Source organism: Nansenia antarctica, assembly GCF_963989245.1.
Source record: "Nansenia antarctica genome assembly, chromosome: 8".
Classification (NCBI taxonomy): domain Eukaryota; kingdom Metazoa; phylum Chordata; class Actinopteri; order Argentiniformes; family Microstomatidae; genus Nansenia; species Nansenia antarctica.
Window position 1 is genome coordinate 46888111 of NC_137678.1, and position 13703 is coordinate 46901813.

The following is a 13703-nucleotide window of genomic DNA, read 5'->3' on the forward strand; positions in this document are numbered from 1 at the left end:
TGGTGGACACCTACCTGGAGGATGAGGAGCAGCTGGACCAGGTGTATAGCTACCTGCTGAATATCTATAAGAGTGCTCCACATACCAACCCCGATCTGGCTCACGTGTCTGACCCCATGTTATGTATGCAATAGGCATGGGACTATTTTATGTTGTTGCTATACTGTGGGTGCGCATTGATATGTACATGTTATGTTGGTGCGTATTGATATGTACATGTGGTTGTTGAACTTGACGTTGACAGTAAAGATGTAAAAACTGTAGCTCCTTGTTCATGCATCCTTATTACTGTTAGTCCAGGCAGAAGACGTAACAGAAGTGGCGACGAGAATCGTAACGATCCACGCAGTGCAAGGTTGCAGAAGACGGGAGAGACTTGAAAGAAAAGTGAGTAAACTAAGGGAGGTAGGCTATGCAAATGGTCCTAGTATTTAGCCTGGGTAAGGAACGGGTGTATTTTCGGGAGGGATACTTCAGTGGGTTTATCCCGATCTAAGCTTGATTCATTCACTTTGTTCCATTGCGCGAAGCATTAAAGGGACACTGAAAGCAGGAGTCCAACAACAGTCATGTCAGGCATTGCATTGAGTCGGCTCGCCCAGGAGCGTAAAGCGTGGAGAAAAGACCATCCTTTCGGATTTGTGGCTGTACCAACAAAAAACCCTGATGGAACGATGAACTTGATGAACTGGGAATGTGCCATTCCTGGAAAGAAACAGACTCCCTGGGAAGGTGGACTGTTCAAACTGAGGATGCTTTTCAAGGACGACTATCCTTCATCACCCCCTAAATGTAAATTTGAGCCACCTCTGTTCCATCCCAACGTGTATCCGTCGGGCACTGTCTGTCTGTCCATCCTAGAGGAGGACAAGGACTGGAGACCCGCCATCACCATCAAGCAGATCTTATTAGGAATCCAGGAACTTCTAAACGAGCCAAACATCCAGCTCAAGCCGAGGCCTACACAATTTACTGCCAAAACAGAGTAGAATACGAAAAAAGAGTTCGAGCACAGGCCAAAAAGTTCTCCCCGTCGTAAGGGCGAGGGCGAAGACTCTGCTCCTCTACGGCAGCAGGAATGGGTCAAACTTGGATCACCACCTCCTCCCCCCCCCCTCTGTTTCTCTGAATGTGGTTCTCTCGCATCAGAACTCTTATGGACTTGTATTTAAACCTCCACAGTTCAGTGCCATCAGCAGGTGCCGGCTCCATACGGTCGCTAAACCTCAACGGGACCAAGGTCACAACATCTGCCCTCAGGTTAATCATCGGCCAGTCTACAGCTCTAAACTACTTGAGCCTGTCCTCCTGTCGCAACCTTCCCAGGGGACTCAAAGGAGTGCATCATGGCCAAGAGGATATCCACCAGCTGCTGGACAAACTGGAATAAGCTATTAACTAACTATTACCATGAATCCTAAATTCTACTGACATGCGTGGCAAACGCTTCCTGTAGAGGGGTTTCAGTATATTGGTTTGTAATAATGACATTTGTTGGTTACATTCGTGACCACTTAATACATTTACATATGTTTAGATGCTAATCACCACCACTTTTACAAGTGCTCTGTTCTTTGTGTCACAGATGAATGAACATCTTTATTACAGAGATTGGGACAGCGACACTAGTTTCAATAACAACGGCGCCACTGAATTAACGGTAGTAGGAGTTGGTGAATAATTGATGAATGGAGTAGAGAGAGAGAGAGGACGAGCTAGAGGAGAAGTGTTTGTTCTAGACAGTCCCGGCCGACTATATATATATATGAATGTGTTGCTGTAAGCTTGGAACAAAAGATAGAGCCTGTAAATATATAAAACGTTCGCATCGCGTTGGAGAGAGGTACTCACGCTGTGGGATATACTTTTTCCAAGGATTATTTTTGTTTGAATCTACCGCGCCGCTGAGGACGGACCACTTCAATCGGGTGAGCCAATCCATTTGCGGGGTTGTTTGAGAGCGCTGACGAGCGTTTGTCTCAATGAAGTTACTATTGGGGATTACACTTTTTTGCCTCGGGGGATTCAAGGAACGGACTTGAACGAATCATTTAGAGGAGTGAACTTGGGACTTTGTTTGGGACCTTTGTTTTGTTTAATGAATTGACTGTGGAAATAAGAAACATCCTAAACTCCTGTATTCATTTTGAAGCACCGACTTTATAATTCTTGAGAAATTCTTGAGAAATTCTATTATTATTATTATTGAAGGAGTGAAGTGAATGTATTATTCCTTGGTATTTCATTTGGCTGTCCCTGCCACCTCAGGGGGCTTCGACCGCCTCTACCCCATGGCCTCTTGCATCGTCAGGGCCAAGAGGAGCCGGCTGCCCCCCCACACCACGGAGAGACTGCTGCTGTACAGGGAGTCCCTCAAGGGTAGGGAGGGGAAGGAGGAGAAGGAGGGGAGGAAGTCGAATGGCTCAGCAAAACGGGATGTGCTGAAATGAAAACGGTGTCTGTGTCTAGCTATGTATCCCACTCTCTGTCCTCCAGAATGTGAACAGTGGATTAAAGAGCTTTGAGGACTTGGTGATGTTGCAAATCAAGACAACATGCAAATAATACCTCAGATGTATGAGTAATTAGTTGTTGTTTTTTAAGTTTAAAGTTAAAGAAGTTTAATGTCCTAGACTGCCTTGTCGGATAATGGACCACATGGCAAGATTGCCTACTGTCTGTCTACTTTTTTGTGTTTAAATGTCTAAACCACAATGTTGATTTAGTTGATTTGTCTCATGACAGCCTTTAAGAATCTCCAAATAACTGTCAGTGCATGATTTATTTTTCCATTCTGATTATACCTACTGTAGTTACTACTTTTAAGCATACATTTTCTCTTTGAGTTCTCCTGTGTTACGCAGGGACAGTTCAGTTAAGCATTTTCTCTTTGAGTTCTCCTGTGTTACGGAGGGACAGTTCAGTTAAGCATGGGAAATGACTGAATGACCTACTACGTACCGTAGTCTTCTGAGGTGGTACAAATAGGTCAGGAATGCGAATTGCCCCAAGAATTGAATTTGAATGTATCCTTAAGAGACTCGAGTGGATCACAAGGGGCTACTGCTGACACAGTTATCAATGACTATGCAATTGGAAGCTGATCTGTGTTTGTTTGCCTTACAGTCTCTCATATTGCCCATCAGTTAGATTTCTTCTCTTCAGTCTGTTGCCACTGTGTTTAGGTGTTAAGCAAGTTATTTTTTCTGAGTGGGGCAGTCCCACTCATATTTTTCATTGTATTGGACAGATACAGGAAAGTAAGGAGAAGAAGGGAGAGAGGACATGGCCGGATTGAAACCCATGCCGACATGGGCATGTGTTTACTGTAGACCACGGTGCTAGACCATTGGACCACCCCAGGTCATAGTTGCATCACATTCCTGATTAATGAGTTAATGTCTATTTATCTTCTGTCTGAAACCTAAAACTTATCAGGATATCCACACAACTGTCAACTAACCACTTTCGCCTTCTAGCTTTGAACTAACAATGCTAACTTGATTTGCTGAATGTCAACAGTTTGCTCCAAGTAGATAATGATGGTCGAACTGACAGACGAAAGGTTAATCATCAATGGTTCCTAAACTAATGCTCACTGCACATCTGGACTGTGTCCAATCATGTACATATCTCTCCTTCAGTTGAATGGGCTTTCCTTGACCAGCTTGAGCTATCTGGGGAATGTAAGGAAAATAAAGATGTTTGTTTTTCTGTAAAAAAAACACTCGTTGCTGCTGTAAATGAGGGCAACCTCATTTCCATATCTCTCACCCCCAGGACTCCCCCCGCTGCCACACCCCCCCCCCCCCTCCTCCACGTCCTCCTCTTCCACCAGTGCCCCTGTTCTCTCTTTCACCACCACCACCACCACCACCAGCAGCTCACCCAACACTCAGCCCAACACGACCCTGATGCTGAGGACCTCCCAGACCACCACTGCTATCTGTCTTGCCTTTTTTGTATATCGTACATACTGTACTTGAAGACCCTTTGTGGTTGTTCTGTTTATACCTTTTTTTTTGTAATAACACAACCGTTTCCCATAAGTAGGAGGGGGAGTTGTTATAGATGTACTGCCATTTGTCCCATTCCTGGTGTCGATCTCCCACAAACGAAGCCATCATGGTCTTGAGTGTGCGGTTGACACGTTCGGTCAGATTGGTTTGAGGATGGTAGCTGGTGGTGAGCTTGGGTGTCACTCCCCAGCTGTTGTAAAGTTCCGCCAGGAGTTGGCTGGTGAATTGGGGGCCTCTGTCAGACAGGATGTACTTAGGCACGCCCCAACGGGTGAAGATCTCCCCTCTGAGAACTTGACAAAGCAGCCGGGTCTTGCTGTCTTTGAGGGGAAACAGCTCTACCCACTTGGTGTAGTAGTCAACGACCACCAGAAGATACACATTCCCTTTCTTGCTCCTTGGAAGGGGTCCCATGTAATCCACTCCAAGCATTTCACCCCGTGCTTCTACCTGGGTTTGCTGGATAAAGTTGTAGTTAAACGGGACACTATGAATGTATTTCAAATAACCAAATTCTCTCCTCCTATTCTTATATATTTTTTGGCTACTGGTCAGGGGACACCACTGTTGTGTTTAGTGTTAGGCTATTTGTTGTATTCACCGGTAAGTACTGAATGAGCAAGCGGAAGATAGCCTACAATGACACAGAGGGGCCTGTCAAAAAGCCCTGTGTCACCGTTAGACGGGCTGTGAAGGTGTCCCGAAAAGCTTTCCCTTTACCCAGCCAGGGCGATTGGCCCAGTCCTATGAAGACTAGAGCCAGTTGTAGGGTGGAGCCTAGACCTCCCCAACCTCCCAGGTTGGTGGACCGGTCTACCCAATGCAGCTTGGGCTCACGTCAAAAGGGGAGAGGTAAAATAAGGCGCAAGGATTCGTCTTACACAGATGAGGAGGCTTAAACGTGTGAAAAAGCTACGGGAGGTCAGCTCAGATCAAAACTCAGACTCCAGATTATCAGACTTGTCAACAAGTTGCCAGAGCAGTGAGATTAATGATGAGGTGATGACCCGCGAGGCTCAGAGACACGGGGGCGCTATCTAGCTAGCAGTAGTAGAACAGAGAAGAAGGATATTAGGAAAAAGGATAAATACAAAGAATGCAACCGTTACCGGACAAAATAAAGAGACGGATTACCTAACAGAATTACCACAGGTTCTTTCGCCACGAACCCGTCCCACCCACCCCCACAGTGACAACAGACAGGGAGAAGGGGAAAAGCATAGAAAAACAACAAACAAAAACAAAATAGAAGGAGAGAAAAAATTGTATAATAATAAAAAAAAACAGCAAAAGGAAGAAACTAAAAACAAGCAGCAACACATAACAGAAATAGTGCAGTATTATTGACAATTAAATGAGTAAATATCGAATAAGTATTCACCGGTAAGTACAGAATGAGCAAGCTCAAGATGACCTGTAATAAGGCTCACAGAGACACGAACTAGCTAGCAGTAGTTGAACTAAGAAGATGGATATTAGAAAATGGCTAAAACCAAAGAATGCATCCGTTACCGACCAAAATAAAGAAACAGATGATGATAGACATAGCTTGTAGCTACAGAATTACTGCAGGTAAACATCTTTCGCCACAATTGTTATTGGGAAGTAGAGGTAAGGTGATGTGGTAGTGCTACAAGGCCCTGCACACTGGGCTTTTTTAGAGGCACACTCCAAATGTAGTTATGTGAAATCCCCCAGAATGCCTTGCGAATCATCGACAATAGTGGGGAAATGCACAAGCAACAAAAGATAACGACAACTGTAATTATTTTCTTCTTTTTTTGTTGTTCTTTATTGACCAGGGACAGTACACATTAATAAACCAGTTGGTAAATGAGTCAGTGTTAGCCAAATGGCTATTTTTCAACTGTTGTCCCTATGGCCAGATGTCATAAGTTGTTCTCTAAAAAATAAAATAAACGTTGTATACAAGCAAATTTAGAAGAGCAGTATAGCAATAGACTCTCATTAACTAACTAGGCCTACTAGACGTTATATACAATATTGTTTTCTTTGTTAATAAAGATTTAAAAATGATGTTAGTATTTTTGTATTATCTATGCCATTGTATTATCTTAGTTGAATATAATTTAAACGTATTATAGACCTACTCTTTATAACAACAACAACAACAACAACAAAAGTTCGCTAGTATGCTGATGTCTAGCTAGCTAGCTGATTTGTGCATTTTGACACAATCTATGTCGCTTGTGCTGTACATTTGGGTCTCTTATGACATTACTAACACAGAAATTGTAAAATAAAACATATTTCAATTCAGTATATGAATGTATAGGTTATATAGGGTGGATAACAGACACCTACTAGATTACTAGATATGTTGACAGTGGTGGCCCTTGCACAACAACAGAGACAGGATCCCCGACTATGCTGAGAAGGTTGTACCTCTGTACATAGAGCATCAAATCAAATGCTGCATATGAGTTACAGAAATATAATAATAAATAATTATTCAAGAACTCTTGACCTTAGTTAGCTAGCACCTGGTGGTAACGTTAGCTACCTTAGTTAGCTAGCACCTGGTGGTAACGTTAGCTACCATAGCTAGCTAGCGCCTGGTGGTAACGTTAGCTACCGTAGCTAGCTAGCACCTGGTGGTAACGTTAGCTACCTTAGTTAGCTAGCACCTGGTGGTAACGTTAGCTACCATAGCTAGCTAGCGCCTGGTGGTAACGTTAGCTACCGTAGCTAACTAGCACCTGGTGGTAACATTAGCTACCTTAGTTAGCTAGCACCTGGTGGTAACGTTAGTGTAACAGTCTCTAGGCACAGAGGGAGGTCGACACAAAGGAACAGCTGTACACACGTGTTTGTTAATGTACAGCACGGCTCAGCACCGTCACTGACGGGCTAACACACACACACTGCACCGTCACTGACGGGCTAACACACACACACTGCACCGTCACTGACGGGCTAACACACACACACTGCACCGTCACTGACGGGCTGAACGAGACGTTCAAAATAATCAAGAATAAATACTAAGTGCAGCGCGCGGCCGTCACTGCCGCTCAAACTTTCCATACAGTGTGTGTGTGTGTGTTGTGGTCGCTCGTATCTGTGGACTGTTTAGCTCTAGCAACCCGCACAGCTCCAGTGAGAAGGGGGCAAAGGACGACAGATGCCGTGTGTACGTGTTATATAGGCGGAGGGTCCCGTCCCTCGTGACACAAGCGTCGCCTGGGCCAGCCAATGGGCTGGCGCAGTGTAATTCAGTTTCTGATGAGGTCACGCAGGGGGCGTTCCCCATAGTGAGATACGAGAACTGAAGGCACTACAACTAGAAATCAGACAGTAACTCATTTTTTTTCTACAATGCTGAATGCTGCTGTTTAAATTGTTTTAACTTGAAACCAGTTGGTCACTGAGTAGTGAGTAACAGACTCAGTGAGTACTGTTTTTGTTGCTTGAATAAAGGCTGGCAGTCTTTAATAGCCAAATGTTGTGGACTATACTGGGGAAGTATTTGTTATTATTCAGGAGTAAAACAATAAATACAAATATCGGATTGATATCGGTATCGCAGATACCTGAAGCCCAGGTATCGGTAGTGAAAAAATGGGATCGGGACATCCCTACCTAATTTCATCCAATACAGGCCTTTCAATATCTTATTGATAATCACAACCTAGAGAAACAAGATTTCTACAGGTATTTACAACTGAGGCATTACTACTTCTATAAGAATATAAAGAATAATGAGGTTTCTGAAATGAGTCTCGTCAACATTTTTATTGATGCGTATAAGGGCAACACCCACAAGAAACTGGTGTCAAGAATTATACAGAAGAGTATACAGTCCACCAAGAATCACTCCACCTTATATGTTAGGGATAAGTGGGAGAAGGAAGCAAACATAGTCCTAACTGAGGAAGAATGGTTGAACATATGTAAAATACAATCCACCACCTCTAGCTCTGGACAATGGAGAGAATTTTCATGGAAGAACATTATTAGGTTTTTTATTACCCCAAGAAGAAAATACTTACAGAATGGTACACCGGGAACTGGGAATTGCTGGAGAGAGTGCAACAATTCAATGGCTCATTTCTATCACATTTTTTTGGGAATGCAGGGGTGCTGGCCCAAAAAGGTGACAAAATAATTTTCACTGAAAACGACAGAAATTATCATTGCGCGGCGCCCAGGCACCTTCCTATGATGCATGCTATAATGTTTATATACAAGCTCTGTTCAAGGGACACATATAAAGCCTGTCAGTGTTATTCAGACCTATGAAGCAGCGGTAACAATAATGAAAACGCATCTATTAGAATTAGAAGAAAGATGTATTTATTTTGTAAACTTTTTTTTTTTTTTTTTTGTCACTTAAAACATTTATTCCCACATACATGAAACCACACATCAATCGCAAAAAAGAAAAGTCACTTTGGATAAAGGCATCTGTTAAATGCCCAAAAATGTAAATGTATCATGAGACTTGTTAACCAAGGGCAGTGTGGTGAGTGGGAATGTAACGATGGACATACTATGCTTCCATAAGCAAGCCGTGTTGCCAGATTGGGCTACTTTTGGTCACACTGGACGGGTGGATTCGGCAGCTTTTAGACTGGTTGGGCTGGAAATTGTCAATTCCATCTGGCAACCCTGGTAGCAAAATATGTGCATACGTATCTGGTAGCCTACTGGTACTTTCAAATCGCATCGCATCGTATTATGATTATGATTATTATTATTAATAATAATAATAATTACAATTTACAATACAAATACAACAATTGGGGGTCCCTCAAAGAAAATGTGGGCGCACTGCGCACGCACAACATCAACCTCCAAGGCTTGATTCTGACCCAGGAAAAACCCTGGTATGTACTGTATAACATGATAGCCATCTATGAGCAATGCACTGTATATAAGATGATGACCAATGGTCTTTCTACTGCTGACCAAGGGGTTGAGTTCACTTGATGAGGCCCAATTTTGTTTTAGACTCTGTAGCCTACTGTATTTTTTTATTAAGACTTAAGATATATTATCTGAATTTCTCTTGTTTTATCAAATGTTCCAATTATTTTAATTTCTTGTGCTGGTTTAAAATTGCAGGAAACTAGCACAAATAATTGTGTGGGAGAGAGGGGCCGCCACTACCAAAACGTGCACAGTTTTGGGTCGCTCCACCACCCAAAACTCTCACTCCAAACTTTTGGTGAAACTTGGCAGCCCTAAAGTGTTTCTAATTTCGACACCAACACCACGATGTGTGTGTTCAGGGATGCATGAAGCTGGGGGCAGGAGGAGAACTATATGAAACGATGAAGGTTGGGGTAGTAGCCTATAGTTCCTGTAAGAAACTCAAACCACTTTCACCCCTGAGTAGGGGCTTCTCTGGGAATGTGGCAGCAGCATAATAATAATAATAATCATCATCATAATAATCATAATCATGCAAATAATAATAATAATACTATATACATAACACAAGAAACTGACCCAAAAAGGGGGCTGCCTGTCATGGAATAATATGAAAGACAGATGTGCTCGACACACAATGTGTAAAAGAGAAATAGTAAGCGACATTATTCAGCTTTTCAACAATCAATTCTGATAATTTTCACTAAAGTCGCTATGAAGCTGATCAACTGCCTCCGCTATGACTGCCAGTGTTTCCCCCCGGGAGCTACAGTGAAGCGGATGTGCCGTGTGCCAGGATCAGCACCATGGACAGCGGCACCACACTCAGCCTGACGTCCCTCCAGTCACCCTGCTTCCAGTGGCGGAGATGTGAACTGAGAGAAAAAGGGCCAATTTTTTTCTTTTGTAGTCTGTTGGATACCCTGCAGCTATCCTTTGTGAGAATATGCCTCGTTAATGACCTCTTGCTTCTCGCTTAACTAAATGCTCATAGAACACACCATGCTATTGGACTGGGCTAAAAGATGCATTTATACTGTGCTTTGTGTTTTACAAAGCACAATGACACAGGGTTCCCTAACACTCCTAAACAAATAATTAAAGTTTCTTTAATATTTGATAGGCATAAACTGTGTGTGTGTAACCATTGGTCCCCATAGTGTTTAGTGTTCTCTAAAGCTAAAGGTAAACGGTTGCTTCGTCATGGCTGCAAATGCATTGTATAGGGATGTGGTTTTAATTGTATTTGTCTTTTTTCACGCTAGTCTTTGCTTTAGAACCTATATTGAATTGTCATTTGTGAAATGTTTTGGTGATGACATTGATAATAATAATAATAAGAAGCTACAGTGGTATATCATGCAGATGGTGCGTCTACATGCGTCCTCTACAGCAACACAATCGAGTCTTTTATACTATCAGCAATTAAAAGTCAAAATAGCCCAAAAAGGCAATAATAGAATACAGCCGAGCCCAAGGGCAGTTTGCACGTGTTGCTACATTTGTTTCCTGTTTCACTGTATTGATTTCCCTCTGGCATGCGTCAACAGGACCGGTCGTAGATTCTGACTCTCCGTCTGATTTGTACATTTTCAATCACAAGATTGCTCAACACACTTCTCAGTGAGAAAATTGATTTTCAAGCACATGATTAAGTTTGTCTCCATGTCACCCGGAGACATTTCAAATAAATACACTTTACATTCAGTTGTATTGCATACAAATGCTCACTATTTTCAGATGAGAAAGACACATTGGCTGGCTGTTGATATTTCCATAATAGAAAACATGTTTTCATTGTTATAAGGGTGTAATAGTCCAATACAGTCAAATAGGTGTTTAGCATTGTTAAATGTTACAGCTCTGTTGGGAGACTATAACAAACAATGAGTAAACCATTTCCTCTATCTCTCTCTATATATGCCTCGTATAATATGATATAACAAAACAAATATACAAGAGCTCAAAGGTTGCTGCCTAATGTATGAATTCTTCTGACAGGTCATTATTTCAAGATCCATACGTGTCTACAGTGTGGCTCCATGCACATTGCGATGAAGTTAAAGGGGAGTGGGTGTCGTTTGGTTTAATATACTGTAGTCAGGTAACATACAGTAGCTGCATTGAAGGACGCGTGAACTTGAATGAATTGTGACTTGAGCAACCATTACAGACGCAGTTTAACTTCCGAAAAAGTGCGCCTCTACTGTACCTACAGTATGGGGACCATGTAGATCAGGGCTAGTCAATTACTTTTGTATGAGGGCCAACTTATTCAAATGTTATGTGTATGGGGGCCAAACTTTAATTAAGTGTCGTTTTGTAACGCTTAGCCTACATGTGAAAATGAAAAACAACAATACCCTGAATACTGTGCATCAAAAGTGTTTATTCATACTACTGTATATCACTCAGAAGTAGGCTACACAGTCTTCATTCTCAATAAAACAAAACAAACCAGATTACTTTTTTCCTGTTACTAATCTATCCTCTACTAATCAGTGCATTTGACATCTGCTACAACTCAATTCAAAACATAAAAAAAACGAATCAAAATAAAAGACAAAAACATCAAGTGCTCATGTCATGGCATTATCAGTAAGTTGTGCCAGTAATTTTTTACTTTTATAAAATGTCTCCCTTTAAAAAAAACAAAAAAACAGATTAGCCTACATTAGGCCCACTTGGATATCGGTGCTCTACTCTAGCCTACTATCATCAGTGCATTTCACGTCTGCTTTAACAAACCCTCAAAAGGAAGAAAAATCATCAACCAGTGCTCTAATCAGTGACTGAAATGGCATTTCTTTGACTTGGCAAGCACTGCAAAGTTAGGCTCATATGGAGTGAGGGCAATACGCAGACACTGGTGGAGGTGCACACTTGTGAGGGAGGCACGTGTGTTGGTTTTTATTGCATTCATATGCGAGAAGCTTGACTCGCAAGTATACGTTGTACCAAACATAGTAAGTAGAAAAAAGGCCAACCTTCTGGTGTTTGGGAACTGTACCTGGTTAAGTTTAACCCAAAACTGCTCACATGCCAATGATCTCAAATCATGCTTCAAATCAGACGATGCTTGGATGTCTATTAGTTCTAACTGCAGGGAGCCTTCGTCCAGTGACGGAAGCACCTGTTTGGCTTCAGCTGCAAACTCTCCCCCAGCATCAACAGAAAAGGGGTCTTTAGTAAATCTCATCACCTCTGCGGGAATATTAAAGTTATCAAACCGCGCAGCAAAGTTATCAATCAGTTTATCGATAAATGCTGTCATCGCAGGACTAATCTGTGCTGATGACGAGTTGATCAGAGCGCGTAGTGTTGGGAAGTGCAGCATTTTCGTGGGGGTTAGATCAATGCAGAATAACTCTAGCTTCCTTTTAAACCCATTCAGTCTGTCCACTAGATCACACACGGTTTTGTCCCTCCCTTGCAACTGCAGGTTCAGTCCGTTCAAGTGCTGGAAAATGTCACTTAAAAAGCAGACATCTGCCATGAACTCATCGTCTTGCATTTGGGCTAGAAAAGGGGCAGCCTTCTTGTGGTGACAGCCCCGGAGAAAGGCAATGATCTCGTGCCTGAGTTCACAAACTCTCTTTAGTGCGTTACCCTTACTTAGCCATCTAATGTCATTATGTACAAGTAAATCACTGTGCTCGGCTGACATATCTGACAAAAGTTTGCGAAACAAACGGTGCTGTAGACTCGAGGTGGCTCTGATGAAATTGATCATCGACATTATATTGTCCATGGTGCCTTTTAACTCACCACTTAGCTTGGCGCAGAGAACGGCCTGGTGTATCAGGCAGTGCAGTGGTTTCATCTGTGGCGCGAGGGCAGCAAGACGAGCGGAGAGTCCCTGCACGCGCCCAGTCATGGAAGGGGCTCCATCTGTGGCTAGCATGTTGACTCGTTGCAAATCTAGTCCATTCTCGTTGAAAAAGGAAACGATCTTCTCAAAAATGATCTGACCTGTTGTTTGTCCCTCCAGTGGAATTAAACCCAGCAAATCCTCACGAAAGCACTCACCATCAAAGAATTTCACATAGACATAGCTCTGCTACATCACTGCCATCGGTAGACTCATCAACAGCTAGCGACATTACCTCTGCCTTTTTTAGCTTGTCCAAAAGCGTTTCGAAAACATCCGTTGCGAGTGCCTCCACTCTTCTAATTGTAGTTGTGTCTGACATTGGGATTTTCCGAATAGAAGTAATGACACTATTCTTAACCTTTTCATCCGTCACCACGTCGTCTAGAACAGCTAGCATGCATTCTTTGACAGTTTCTGCATCAGTGAACGGCTTTTTCTTTTTGGCTAGAATGTTACGCGGAGGGAGGCTGTTGTCGTCCTCTCTTGCTCGGAACAGGACCGGGCCAAAATATCTCGTCTCTGCTCATAGTTCGCGGTTAGGCTCTGCACCTTTTGTCTGCGTGCATCTGATCCTTCTGGGTAATTTGTGTTGAAGTTCGAGTGTTTAGTGTTGAAGTGTCTTCTCAAATTGTACTCCTTTGAGACAGCGATTGACTCGTTACACAGCAAGCATATTTGTTTTCTAGTATCGTTTGTAGTAATCTCAGTAAATAGATATTTCTCTGTCCATTCCTTACGGAACTGGCGATTTTCGTTGTCAATCTTCCTCTTTTTCAGAGTAGACAGCGACATTTTCAAATAATATGAGGTCTGTCTTCTAGCTAGTTCACTAAATGCCGCTCAGCTGCGGTTGAACGCTTGACTGAGGAAAAGTAGTTTTGTTTGTGGAGCGCACAAACGTATCCATGCGCGCA

General features: G+C 42.6%; 1 pseudogene across 1 annotated transcript; it reads left to right on the plus strand.

Annotated features, from left to right (window-relative positions):
- Window positions 1-430: 430 nt before the first annotated feature.
- LOC308163582 (SUMO-conjugating enzyme UBC9-like) lies at window positions 431-1039 on the plus strand (annotated as a pseudogene). Its single transcript has one exon. The product of its transcript is annotated as an SUMO-conjugating enzyme UBC9-like (transcript).
- Window positions 1040-13703: the final 12664 nt, after the last annotated feature.